The sequence below is a fragment of the Eptatretus burgeri genome, chromosome 18 (genome assembly GCF_056783735.1).
Source record: "Eptatretus burgeri isolate ZD-2024b chromosome 18, Ebu_testis_v1, whole genome shotgun sequence".
Classification (NCBI taxonomy): Eukaryota; Metazoa; Chordata; class Myxini; order Myxiniformes; family Myxinidae; genus Eptatretus; species Eptatretus burgeri.
In genome coordinates this window covers 24445040-24459852 of record NC_140978.1, presented here as the reverse complement: position 1 = coordinate 24459852, position 14813 = coordinate 24445040, and the positions used below count along the sequence as shown (strand labels likewise).

Genomic DNA, 14813 nt, shown 5'->3' with positions numbered 1-14813 from the left:
GATGTACCCGGAAATGCCCGTGCAATGTCAGAATTGGAGAAAATGGTTGAGCAGGCCAAAAAAACATGGCGGCTTCAGGCCCCAGCGAGGTTACCAAGGAAACGCCTTAAGACCCCACAGAGTGAGGTGGCCGAGGATCGCCTGATGAAGGACAGAATTAAATAAGGCCGTTAATATTATCTTCAAAAGGTGTGTTTTAATGAACTCAAACACCCAATTTTTACTCTTGCGTTTTCTTAGTATGCATACAAAGTTTTAGGCTGCTAGGTTATATAGTTTTGGAGTTATGGAGGACACACACTAACACACACACACACACACACACACACACACACACACACACACACACACACACACACACACACACACACATACACACACACACACATACACACACACACATACATACACACGCACATACACACACATACACACACACATACACACACACACATACACACACACACACATAGACACACAAACACATACACTCACACACATACACACACATACACACACACATACACACACACACATACACACACACACACACACACACACACACACACACACACACACACACACACACACACACACACACACACACACACACACACACACACACACACACACACACACACCCTTTTCTTGATATAGATGGAGGTAGTGTACTTTCAATGTACCTCTACTTGTTTCAAATGTACTATAATTGTAGTTCGTCGTACCTGAAACAACGGGATAAATCGCATCCCGAGATTAAGGTATGAAATAGGGGGAGGGGCGGGGTATGAAATAGTGACGTCATAGTTTAGCGGGGGTCTTTTGAAACGGAACGTTACAAAGGGGCGTGGTTGTCAAATTTGGGCGAAAAATGCATGACGTCATTTTTGAATGGCCCACAATACAATCACCCATCCATACTCAACCACCTACAAGTCCTGCCATGATTCCACCGAGGTTGGCAACGTGCACACGACCAATCGTGATGATGACAACCAGCGTCGATTTGTCCAACAGAGCTGTGACAGCTGGGTGGTCTTGTCCTGACCAGTCGACTGTCAACAACTGACGTCATCACTTATTGTTAAGAAAACGCGATCCCTTAAAAGGTGTTGGTGAGCAGGAGTCGTCATTAAGCTCGTGTGGTTGGATCAAAATAAAGGTCAACCTCCGATTCCAACATCAGCAGACGGTGTTGGATGTGCAGCGGCTTCGGGGTCACGCACAAGCAGTTCGCTCGCTCAGTTTCATGGGAATGAGACGAGAAACAGATGTATCAATCTCGATACACATCGTAAATCCATTTTTATTCGCTTGTCTAAACGTTCCTCTTGCAAAGGGTCATTAGCAAGTGTTCAAAATGGAAAACAAAACTTTGCGAAGAAACGTTTTCGACTACTAATTACAAAGCCGTTGTGCGTGGATTGTCCAAATCAAATCTGTGCCTCTTGGGTTTCTTTGAGAAAATTCACGGTGTTGAGGTTAGCCTGCTTAACGTTCCCCTATAAACCACCTCCCATCCCCCCCCACCCCCGCTCATGATGCAGATAAACAGAGGAAGGTTCAAGTCCCATACACCATAACATGCTTGTGTTGTCGTCCACTAATGTCCTTGCAATTCACAATAAATTACAATGTTGTCGACTAATGTTTTTGTCCTGTTTGTGATTTACGTACAAACTATACTATGAGACTTACATCAACATAAAAATTTATTGATGGACAAAATGATGGGTATGTACCACAAGCTTTGTTTCACTGGGGCTGAGATGGTGCTCCAAATTGATCTTTGTACCTCCACAACCTCTTTGTCTGTATGTTGTCTGTCAGCATTATATCTTAAAAAGTTATACACCGATTCAGACGAAAGTTGGTGGACATGGTGAGTGTGAGACAAAGACGAATTGATTCGATTTTGGTGAAGATGCGGATCCCGACAAGAGAGTTTTTTCAGTGATTCTTCACCATTGAGAGATAGGGCCAAAGCCAGATTTTGCACAATATCTCAAAAAGTTATGGATGATCCGGATCCGGATTCGATACATTTTTCATTACCTCCGCCACCATATGAGAACAGAGGTTATGTTTTAACCCCTGTCTGTCTGTCTGTTTGTCTATATGTCTGTGAGCAGGATATCTCAAAAAAGTTGTGGATGGATTCAGATGAAATTTGGTGGGCAGGAAGGGTATGTGACAAGGACAAATGCATTATATTTTAGTGAATATCTGGTTACGGATCCGGTTACGAGAATTTAAATTTTTTACGAAGTGATTCTTCATCATTGAGAGATGGGACCAAGGAAGTAATACATATATATATATATATATATATATATATATATATATATATATATATATATATATATATATATATTGTTACGTTTGAGGGGGGGGGGGTATGCATTCAAAGGGTAATTAGGATGTTTAATTAGGTATGCCATGCTGTTCGAGTTTACCAGGATCTCGATGTAATAAGTAGCAATTCAGTGGTGATAAGTTGTCTAGTAAATGTTCATTTCTTCAAGGGGGAAATGATAAATGTCACGTAATTAGATAGGGACACGGGATAGGGTAAGTGTGTCTGCGTAAACCCCTTTTGGTATTCTCTGAAGACTGGCCGTGACGTCACAGGACAGTGCAGCGGATGCCTCCGCCCCGTGATCACGATTGGCGGAAGGCGATGGCGGTGGGCCAATAAACGGCTCGATTGGGAGTGACGAGGACGAAGGATAAAAAGGTTCTGTTCGGGGTCGAAAAGGAAGAGGAAGAAGATTTCAACCAAAAGATCGTGTTTTTTGGTGTGGTTCCCTGTGGCGGCAGAGAGCGTCCATGTTGTTGTGCTGAATCGATCGTGTTCTTCATCGTGTCCTGGAGCCTTGCCGAGCCTCGTGCCTCACCTTGGTTGGCTCTGGGATTCTGCTGACTCGGAGTACGGGGTCGAACGGCGGGCGGACCTGCCTTCCTCTCCTGCTCGCAACTTGGCGCCAGAACTGGTTCCCTGGCGGCTGTGAGCGGACTTGGGCCAGGACCAGGAGGTCGACAGCACCACGGTTTCTCCTGCCCCCCCTGACGAGAGCAAGGCCAGCTCGTCCGACGCTGATCCAGGGACAGTTGTGTCCACACCACGGTCCAGCCTGACCACCAGAAATGGCTACGTTTTGTGTATGTGTGTGTGTGTGTGTGTGTGTGTGTGTGTGTGTGTGTGTGTGTGTGTGTGTGTGTGTGTGTGTGTGTGTGTGTACTTGGCGCCTTAGAGGGATTGAGAACTGTATATTCATTGGAATTGTCTGTGTTTTTCCCCACGCCCGATCCCACACCATCCCGTCGAATCGCCCCGGATCCCTCTTCTTGCCGAGTCTTGTTATTTCTGGTTAATAATAAAAACAAATAAACATCATCAACTCAGTGAAAAGCGACTCGTGCCACCTTCCTCATCCCGTTTGCGGTAGAGCGATTAGAACCGCCATGTTTGGGTTATAAATAAATAAACCGCCTCCATCGTTTCGGCTCATTCTACGTTGGCGGGACTGTTCAAGTCCCGTGGACGTCACATTGGTGTCAGGGTGTTGGATGTTCGAACCCCTCTAAATTATATTTGGTATCGGGAGAATATACCAAGATTAAAATCTCGCCACGAATTGGAATATAAAATTACTACAGAAAAGCGCGCGAGCGCGGGAAAATTTTGGCGGGATTTTTCAAATTTAAATTAATTGGCGGCAAACGGGACTTCTGCACCATGGCGGATGTGCAGATGTTCGAGGAGGAAGGCCACGTGTCTGGCAGCGAGTCGGGGGAAGAAGGGAGAGATGGGGGTCGGGTTGGAACCTCCCCCGTTCGGAGCGTGGACCGTGCTTCATTGCCCGTAACGGGGCCGGCAGCGCCGGAAACCGGTGCGATGACGATCCAGACAATGTTGGAACGTTTAATAGGGGACATGACGGTACAAATGGCAAATCAATTCGTGACACAGAGGGCAGAAATGACGGCACAAATGGAAAATCAATTCGTGACACAGAGGGCAGAAATGACGGCACAGAGGGCAGAAATGACAGATCAATTGGGGGTAATGGGGGTACAGTTGGGTGCACGGATTGATTTAATGAGGGATGAATTGGGGGAAAAGATGGAGAAAATGAAAACTGAGATGCAGGAGTGTGTGGATGTTAAATTGGGAGAAATACAAAGTAAATTCGAGGATAGATTGGAGGAAACAAAGGTAGAAATTACATTGGAGGGGGAAAATATACGGAAAAAATTGGTAGATAAAATTGATGCAACGAACATTCGGGTTGATAAAGTGGATGAAAGCCTGGAACGTCATCGCGCCTGTCTGGATGCTCGTATGCAGCTGCAAGTTGAAGAGTGGGGAGAGCTGAGGAAGCAAGGGATGAATTTGGCGGAGGAGGTAAAAGGATTGGAGGCTCGTTTGGACGAACAAGATAAAATTATGAGCCAAGATGAAGTCTTGGATAAAGGCCTGGTAGAGCCGTCTTTTGTAAGTAGAGTGTCCGGGTTGGTTGAGGAGCAGCTACAAACTCGCGAGGGAGCCTTGGAGGAGGTTGTGCGGGCCCAGAAGATCCTGCGGGAAGAGGTGAATCGGTCCATTCAACGTTTGGAACAGGAGGCAAAATTGACCCATCAGACCCTCACCACAAAACATCTTTGGCCACAGTGGGCTCCGAAATTGGATACGCAGCCACAAGGGTGTTTGATCCCTAGGCTGGATTCGGACAAGGGAGAAACTGAGAAGCGGGCCACCGTAAAAGTGATCCCCCTGGTAAATGTCGACGGGTCAGAGAGCGTTGAAGCTTTTCTGACGCAATTTGAGTGCATTTCCCGACTAAACGGGTGGAATGAGCGGGAACGTACAGGGAATTTGGTGGCAACGTTGCGGGGACCAGCCGCAGATGTGTTAAACGTGATCGCGGAGGGGATGTTGACCAGCTCCCACATTTGCGAGGCGTTGAGCCGTCGGTTTGGGTTTGCAGCAAACTGTGATCTGGTGCGGGCTCAGCTCCAGCACTGCAGATTAAAGCCGGGTGAGACAGTGCAGGAGCTGGCACAGGACATTTACCAATCAGTCAGGATCGCGTATCGGGACCTTACAGTGGAGGCATGGGACAGACTGGCACTCGAGAAATTTTTAGCTGCTCTTCCTGACCCTGAGGTCCGAGCGCTAGTGGAGTGACAGGACCCACCCACCGTTCACCGAGCGGCTGAGTGCGCGGCCAGGCTGGCCTCGTGGAGTCGGCCGGGTTGGGTGCCCGAGAGGCCATCGGTGACAATCCGACAGGCGGAGATTCAGGATCAGGGAGGGGGGCTGGGAGAAATTGGCATTACCCAAATGCTTCAGAGAATGAATCCTCCTGCTGAACCGCCAGGTCTATCCGAGGTGCCCTTACATAGGTCGAGTCCGGAAATCACTGTCGGGGGTCGGGGAGACTAGATTGGGCTGAGCATATAGGGCCATGCTCGGCTGCTGAGATTGTGGCGAAGTGCCCTCCTTTGGTGGAAAAAAAATGAATTGTGGGAAAATTGGCATGGGTTTGTAAGTTCTGCTGGGTTTTAGAGTGACAATAGGGACAATGGGTAATTGGTAACAAAGCGGGCACGAGTGGCTGTCCAATGGCTGGTGCGTGGATCGGGTGAGGAGAAGTGCTGTGTGAGTTGCTTCAAGTTAAGAATTGAAATGTATGGTGCACACATTGATTTTTATTGGACATGGTGTGGTAACAGGGAAGGTCATGGTCGGCGAAGTGTTAGAAATGCAGGTGTTACATGTAAGGCCGATGGGGTGGGGGAATCATGTGGGTTTTGTGGGTGGGGATGATGTGCTTGTCCACAGGGATTGCTGAAGCTCACGGTGAGCGGGAATTGCGACCCCCTTCAAGGAGATTCACCCCTGGTGGCTAATGGTGACAGTGTCTGGAGCCAACTGGGAGAGGGTCTGGTTGGGCGACCAAGGCGGGGAGGACCTTGGCGACCCAGGAAGGCCAGAGGAGCCAGTGAGACCCCTTCCAGAGTATTGTACGGGATTAGAGCTGATGGCTACCAGGGGGGAGGGAATCAAAGGGAGCGGGGCGGAGAAACGTCCGGGTTGAACTAAAGCTTACCTGTGGGCATGGTTGCACCTGAGATGCCCCCATCATCTTGTGGTAACCCACCCCACGGCCATGACGGGATTCAGCCTGCATGATTAAAATGAGGACCATGACCTAGAAATGTGATGATGACCATGGTGTGAATGTTGTGAAGATGTGTGAGTCCCACTCGATCCCGCACAATTTGACATGTGCAGCAAGGGCATGATGTCCGCATAATTTTGGGGCAAGCAAATTTGAAAATTGGCTCCCCAGGTAACGCTGGGTCTATTAGCATCCACTGGGGGAGGCGGTCAAGTGTAAATATCCCGTGAATAGTGTCGTTAAGGCTTAGAGTAGGAATGTAAAGTATAAGTGTTGTGTTTTTGTGGAACCTTTTGTTTCCCCTCCCCAGATCACGAAGAGTGCTGGGCAAGAGCGATGATCTAGAAGATGGAGTGCAACTTCGCTCAGTGCTCTCATGTGATAAAATAAAATAAAATAAAATAAAAACAAAAAAACGAATGATTGTTTAGGCGAGGATAAGGCCATAACGGGGTTGTACATTAAGCAGGATAGGTAAGTTAGCTGCGACTCGCTGCCCATTGCCCCTCCTACTTTATTTCGTTAGGTTAATTAGGTGTGAGTCAGTAAGTGTTAAGGCTGGTACGGTAGCGCCTGTGATATACCTTGCAGGAGCTGCGGTACCAGAGGAGGGGGCAGTGTTACGTTTGAGGGGGGGTATGCATTCAAAGGGTAATTAGGATGTTTAATTAGGTATGCCATGCTGTTCGAGTTTACCAGGATCACGATGTAATAAGTAGCAGTTCAGTGGTGATAAGTTGTCTAGTAAATGTTCATTTCTTCAAGGGGGAAATGATAAATGTCACGTAATTAGATAGGGACACGGGATAGGGTAAGTCTGTCTGCGTAAACCCCTTTTGGTATTCTCTGAAGACTGGCCGTGACGTCACAGGACAGTGCAGCGGATGGCTCCGCCCCGTGATCACGATTGGCGGAAGGCGATGGCGGTGGGCCAATAAACGGCTCAATTGGGAGTGACGAGGACGAAGGATAAAAAGGTTCTGTTCGGGGTCGAAAAGGAAGAGGAAGAAGATTTCAACCAAAAGATCGTGTTTTTTGTGTGGTTCCCTGTGGTGGCAGAGAGCGTCCATGTTGTTGTGCTGAATCGATCGTGTTCTTCATCGTGTCCTGGAGCCTTGCCGAGCCTCGTACCTCACCTTCGTTGGCTCTGGGGTTCTGCTGACTCGGAGTACGGCGTCGAATGGCGGGCGGACCTGCCTCCCTCTCCTGCTCACAACTTGGCGCCAGAACTGGTTCCCTGGCGGCTGTGAGCGGACTTGGGCCAGGACCAGGAGGTCGACAGCACCACGGTTTCTCCTGCCCCCCCTGACGAGAGTAAGGCCAGCTCTTCCGACGCCGATCCAGGGACAGTTGCGTCCACACCACGGTCCAGCCTGACCACCAGAAATAGCTACGTTTTGTGTGTGTGTGTGTGTGTGTGTGTGTGTGTGTGTGTGTGTGTGTGTGTGTGTGTGTGTGTGTGTGTGCTTGGCGCCTTAGAGGGATTGAGAACTGTATATTCATTGGAATTGTCTGTGTTTTTCCCCACGCCCGATCCCATACCATCCCGTCGAATCGCCCCGGATCCCTCTTCTTGCCGAGTCTTGTTATTTCTGGTAATAATAAAAACAAATAAACATCATCAACTCAGTGAAAAGTGACTCGTGCCACCTTCCTCGTCCCGTTTGCGGTAGAGCGATTAGAACCGCCATGTTTGGGTTATAAATAAATAAACCGCCTCCATAGTTTCGGCTCATTCTACGTTGGCGGGACTGTTCAAGTCCCGTGGACGTCACAATATGTATATATATATATATATATATATATATATATATATATATATATATATATATATATATATATATATATATATATATATATATATATATATATATATTGTTGCGGGCCAGGGGTCAGGTGAGAAGAACACTAGGTGGGGGAAGCTACGTCGATTCCCACCAGACTCCCCGGAATTGTAGGCCGTCACACACAGATATTCCATGACGTGGCCGGTCCCTTAACCGACCGAGGACGCCAATAACTCAACCGCGTGACCAGGGGTCCTCCCGTCTATGGGTTAATCGGGTTACCTTATTAATTACGTGGTTTAATTACCGGGGAACCACGCCCTCGGTACACCTTGCCCGAACCGAATCACTCTAACAGATCGGATCACTTTTCTGGATCGGATGCAGCCAAGCGCCACTGCCAAGGACGTACCGGCTAAAAGGAACGGATCGTTGGGAATAAAGTCCTGGCTAGAGTCGGATACAGACCATGCTGGACCAATGGGAGAAAAGACAAAAACGAGCAGGGAACATTCCTAATGATAATTATTTATTATCAAGCAAGCAAGGAAAGGTATGTGGCACAGTGAAGATTTATTGGGGTATGTAACGTAGGGAAAGAGGAGAAAGGTGTGGTGCGACAACAATTCAAGCAACTTACAAAAGCAGACACAGAGCAGACTTGACGCAAAATTAATAATAGTAACAACAATAATGATCTTCTACAGATGTACTTAGCAGACAGGCGTCAGCACACTCAGACACACACAGAAAAAGAAACCCCGATGAGAAGGAACTTTTGCAACCAGGGAGGGAGGGGATTGAGGTTATGCTCTCAGTACCTCGGCGTTTCGGGGGAGGGGATGCTCCGAGGTGCAGTACCTGACAGTAGTCGCGTTGTCTCTGGCCCAAGCCACACGTGTGGAGCCTGTGTTCTGAAGGAGGAGCTTGAGTGGAGAAGGGCGGAGTCCAGAGTGCGACGGTGGAGTAATGGGTGGAGACCAGAAACAGGAGGCGAGGTCGAGATTGTGTGGGCGGAGACTAGAAGCAGGAGGCGAGGTCGAGATCGTGTGGGTGAAGACTAGAAGCAGGAACACACCGTGTGAAAACCCCAACACACACCACACCACTCACCACGTAGACGGAGGAGCTTCTCCATCTTTTATAGAGCCCGAAGCTCGGGGGAGGGATCATGCCAAATTTGTTATCATCGCCCGAATCGGGCGCTTTGATTGGCTCCGACCCCTCACGTGGTCCGCCAGCTTGGACTGGGTTTCGGGTAGAAGTTGGTGCAGCAGATCCTCCATGGCGGCACGGCAGCCCGCCCACATTACAGCGAAAACGCACGTGACTCGCCGCACATGTCAGGTTTCGGGTCGACGTTGGTGCAGCAGGCAAATTTACCTCAGGAGTGATCGGAGGGGAGGGTACCGTGGGTTGTCGTGGAAGCTCAAAGCGACAGTCCAGCACCGAGTGTACGTTTTTTGCCTCAGAAATTTTGCCTCGGATTTTGCCTCAGAAAAGAAAAAGAGAGTGGGAATGAAATGGAGGGGAAAATGATTTAATAAGCCGAACGATTACACCATCGCAACGCACTCCCTGTTGTCCCGCTACACAAAAGGGAGGGAACTATCCACCCGTATATTAATGGAATAACTATCTTGGGACACCTGTCTGTTGTATGCATGCAGTTCCGAGAACCGCAACTATATATATATATATATATATATATATGTATATATATATATATATATATATATATATATATATATATATATATATATATATATATATATATATATATATATATATATATATATATATTGTTGTGGTTACCAAATTCGCAAACCACCATTCAGGTCCCTTAGGTGAGGTATCTCGGTAAGTACATGTGTAGTTAGGCCCAAACCCGTTGTCTAGTGGGAATACATGTCATTTATGCGTGCTGCGACTCTTCAGGATAGCCGTTTTTCTTTTGCTATCTTTATTTTGGACCAACCGCCATGATTACCACCACAATCACAACATCAACCACCAACCACAACGCCGCTTCACCACAACCGCCACGACCTTCCCGTCACACCTCGCAACCGTCGCATCGCCACCTTTCTTGCCCCGCTGTGGGTACCGGTGTTGGACTCGTGCAGGGCGCGCGTCGAACAGCGTGTACAAAATCACGGATTTTGTGCTTCAAAAACGGATCAAAAACGACACACGCCCACTTTTTGCCGTCCAATCGGTGAGCGAGGGGCGAATTGGCCCCGCCCCCAGGGCGATCGATATATGCAAATTTATGGATCAAAAAGCCTTCACGCCCACTTTTTCTCGGGCCAATGGGGAGCGAGGTGAAAGGTCGAAGGGAGGGGGTCAAGGATGAGAGGGCGAAGCTACGGGGCTGATAAAAGGACCGTGTTCGTGAGTCCAGAGGCGAAGAGTAAGAGAGTAGGAGAGTCGAGATCAGAGAGTTAAGACTTCGCGGGTGGTGGAGTTGGCGAGAAGGAGCTGGTCGTCGTGTGCGTTGGAGTCGGAACGGAGGGGACGGAGCTGTGGAGAGGCGGCGAGGGCAGACGAGGGGGTGCTCGCGTCGTGCAGGGAGCTGCACCCGAGGGAGGCCGACAGCGCGACCTGGCCGAGGTGGAGACGCTCGTCGCGGGACAATAAGAATCCTCTATACCCCGAGCATCAGCAACCCCCTCCTGTTCCCCCCCGCGCTGAGATAGTGCGACCAAGGGGGCCCCTTTCCCACCCCCTACCAGACACCGTCTGCGAGGCCCGCGGAGTTGAGGCGCCATCGCCGCTCCGCGTCTCATCACCAGACGGGTAGGCGCGACCCGGTCTCGGCCTCAGGCCCGCCTCATCCTTGAGGGTATTCTTTTCCTTGGTTTTGGGTATGTGTTGTCGGCGCCGTCTGTGAAGTAGAATTGTATAAGTGTTGCCGTGTGCTCGGTAGTCGGTATTAGCTCTGCATTGTGTCTTCTCTTTTATATTTGCTTTTTGTGTAAATTGCATTGTGTCTTTTCTGTGTGCTTTTGGTGGAATTGAATATGTGTGCTTCCCGTGTGCCGCAAATAAATGTGCTTTGTGTTGAACTGTTTCCCGCTTCGCTTCGTCATTTCTTTCTTTGAATCCTCATCTTGCTTCACGTAAAGGGTTGGTAGTGGGCTGAATACGCCCGATAATTAATCGAACCGTCGAGGTCGACGATAACACCGCTCGGTTATTCTGATAGTACGGAACGGGTCGCTTAAGTGGCCCGTGTCCGAAGTCGACCTGCGGCGAGGTGCGATCGCCCGGTCTACCCTCCGCGTGGGTACTTAGGTAGGTCGACCCGGCGAGCAACCCTATCCCACGCGGGGGCTGATTGGCTCGATCGCGGTGAGACCGAAAGGTCCACCCGTGACTGGTTCCCGGCGTTAGTCCGAGAGGGTCACGACTGGATTGTCCGTCCGGTGGGCGACGTGCCACGATTCGAGTCACGTGGCCGTCAGCACGCCGGCGGGCGCGGAATCCGCAACAATATATATATATATATATATATATATATATATATATATATATATATATATATATATATATATATATATATATATATATATATATTTCCGTCAATTGGCCCGGGGACGTGGTGACGTCAAGCGGACCGCCTTCCTCACCGTCGTGAGGCTCCTCCTTGAACTCCGCCCACCAAACAGGCAGAGGAACCTTATTCTGCATGGGCTCCGCCCACGTACGTGCCGACACGCCCGCAGACGATGGCGTCGGTGTGAGGAAGCGAGGTGAAGGCGTGTTATTGTAGTTGATGGTGGTGTAAAAATAAAAGAAAACCCTAACTATCAAAATAACTCACAGCGCAAGTACATTTATTCACCCATTAAATGAGGGACGGGGACCCTAACTAAAAAACACATACTTTTATTTTATTTTATTTTATTTTATTCAAACTTTGCAAAACAAATTCCAAGCAAACCCATGACAAAAACGGAAGTGGTCAAAGACGTGTTGCATTTCCTACAAAACCAACACCAAAATCTTCTCAGGAATCCTCCCCACAAGATAGCTGACAACACAGCCCCCAAAAGGCTTCCAAATTTCAGTGCCCCTGGTTTTTCACTCTCCTGATCTCTTCCTGTCAGTTCCACTCAAGAATTGGCGTGGTAAACTCTCTTAAAGGGACACGTATTCAGGTGCTCGCCCCCATTTAGAGATCACCTCTCTTAAAGGGACACTGCTATATTTAGTTAATGCCAACATTTTGTGGTCAACTCTCTTAAAGGGATACTGTTATATTTAGTTATTAGCCAACATTTAGTGGTCAACTCTCTTAAAGGGATACTGTGATATTTAGTTATTAGCCAACATTTTGTGGTCAACTCTCTTAAAGGGATACTGTTATATTTAGTTATTAGCCAACATTTAGTGGTCAACTCTCTTAAAGGGACACTGTTATTTAGTTATGAGCCAACATTTTGTGGTCAACTCTCTTAAAGGGATACTGTTATATTTTGTTTTTGCCAACATTTTGTGGTCAACTCCCTTGAAGGGACACTGTTATATTTAGTTATTAGCCAACTCTGTCTTTCGGAGACACTTATATTTAGGTGCTAGCCAAAATTTAGTGGTCAACTCTCTTTTATAGAGACACTGTTATATTTAGATGCTTTCCAACATTTTGTGGTCAACTCTCTGTTATGGAGACACTGTTATATTTCGGTGCGAGCCAACATTTTGTGGTCAACTCTCTTTTATAGAGACACTGTTATATTTAGGTGCTTTCCAACATTTTGTGGTCAACTCTCTGTTATGGAGACACTGTTATATTTAGGTGCGAGCCAACATTTTGTGGTCAACTCTCTTTTGTGGAGACACTGTTATATTTAGGTATGACCCAACATTTTTTGTGGTCAACCCTCTTTGAGGGATACTGTTATATTTAGTTATTAGCAAACATTTTGTGGTCAACTCTCTGTTGTGGAGACACTGTTATATTTGGGTGCGAGCCAACATTTTGTGGTGAACTCTCTTTAAGGGATACTGTTATATTTAGTTATTCACCATCATTTTGTGGTCAACTCTCTTAAAGGGACACTTATATTTAGTTATTAGCCAACATTTTGTGGTCAACTCTCTTAAAGGGACACATATTGAGTTATTCGCCAACATTTAGTGGTCAACTCTCTTAAAGGGACACTGTTATATTTAGTTATTAGCCAACATTTAGTGGTCAACTCTCTTAAAGGGACACTGTTATATTTAGTTATTAGCCAACATTTTGTGGTCAACCCTCTTTAAGGGACACTCATATTTAGTTATTAGCCAACATTTTGTGGTCAACTCTCTTAAAGGGACACATATTTAGTTATTCACCAACATTTTGTGGTCAACTCTCTCAAAGGGACACTGTTATATTTAGTTATTAGCCAACATTTTGTGGTCAACCCTCTTTAAGGGACACTTACATTTAGTTATTAGCCAACATTTTGTGGTCAACTCTCTTAAAGGGACACTGTTATATTTAGTTATGAGCCAACATTTTGTGGTCAACTCTCTTAAAGGGACACTGTTATATTTAGTTATTAGCCAACATTTTGTGGTCAACTCTCTTAAAGGGACACTTATATTAAGTTATTAGCCAACATTTAGTGGTCAACTCTCTCTTTATGGAACACTTATATTTAGGTGCTTGCCAAAATTTAGTAGTCAACTCTCTTTTATGGAGACACTGTTATATTTAGGTGCCAGCCAAAATTTCGTGGTCAACTCTCTTTCAGGGACCCTGTTATATTTAGTTATTAGCCAACACTTTGTGGTCAACTCTCTCTTAAAGGCACACTGTTATAGTTAGGTGTTCGGTGATATTTCACTACCTGGTTACATATAGCATGATATTTCAAGAAGTTGTGGATAAGTTATTACAAAATTAGGTGAATGACTTGGATAGGTGACAAGAACAAGCCGATTCAATTTCGGTTCAGGTCTAGATTCAGATCCGGCCTCTCGGTGGCAGACAATACATAAACTGTCCAGCCTGGTCAAGCTCAGCACTCTATCAAGTGCCGTTATAGTTTTATTTGTTATCTCTTCCACCAAAGGTGGATGGAGGTTATGTTTTCACCCCTGTTAGTCTGTGAGAAAGATATCTCAAAATCTTATGGATGTATTCAGACGAAACTTGGACAGGTTGGGTGTGTGACAAGGACTAATGCCGTTCTAGTTTTAATTGCTGTCAGACCCCTCCAGATCACCATCTTGATTTTACTGGTGTCCCTATCATCAAATTATATTATTTTGTGTCTCATCATTATCAATGCACCAGACTTTTTAAAGGACGTCGGTGCTGCAGAAGCAATTTCTTGCCATGGCTTATGCTGGGTGCGTTTGCCATTTATCATCGCAGGCGTCAGTCATGGCAGGAATTTGTAATTTTTTCATGATGCTGGCGACAACTCGCCCAACTCTTCATGAAAGACACCGTGAGATTTTTAACGTTTACAAAGGAGCATTAATCCTCCGGCTTCCCATCCTTCCGATGCACAGCATACACATTGATGTCTCACCATGCATGTGAAACACCAGGATGACATTTTATAGCTGGGTTGAGATTCGATCTCAGGCTAGACAGCTCACAGGCAAATGTGCATATGTCTAAGCTATCCTGCCAGGCCATTATATCTTCATACAAGTTTGGATTATCAAACTGACACTTTGTCCTGGGCATCTTTACTAATCCACAAATAGGATGTAAAACCTGTATTCTTGTTGAAAAAAAGAAAACAACAGGTTCATCAGCTCAGGCCTAATTGTCTACAATGTCAAACTCGATCACAGCAAATAGTAAATGTGATCAGAGCAATTATCCTGA

At 46.8% G+C, this 14813-nt stretch overlaps 1 protein-coding gene across 1 annotated transcript in view; it reads right to left on the bottom strand.

The window, feature by feature from the left end:
* The window catches only part of LOC147008747 (semaphorin-3G-like), a 109545-nt gene that overhangs the window by 34122 nt on the left and 60610 nt on the right, over positions 1-14813 (bottom strand). The window lies entirely within an intron of this gene.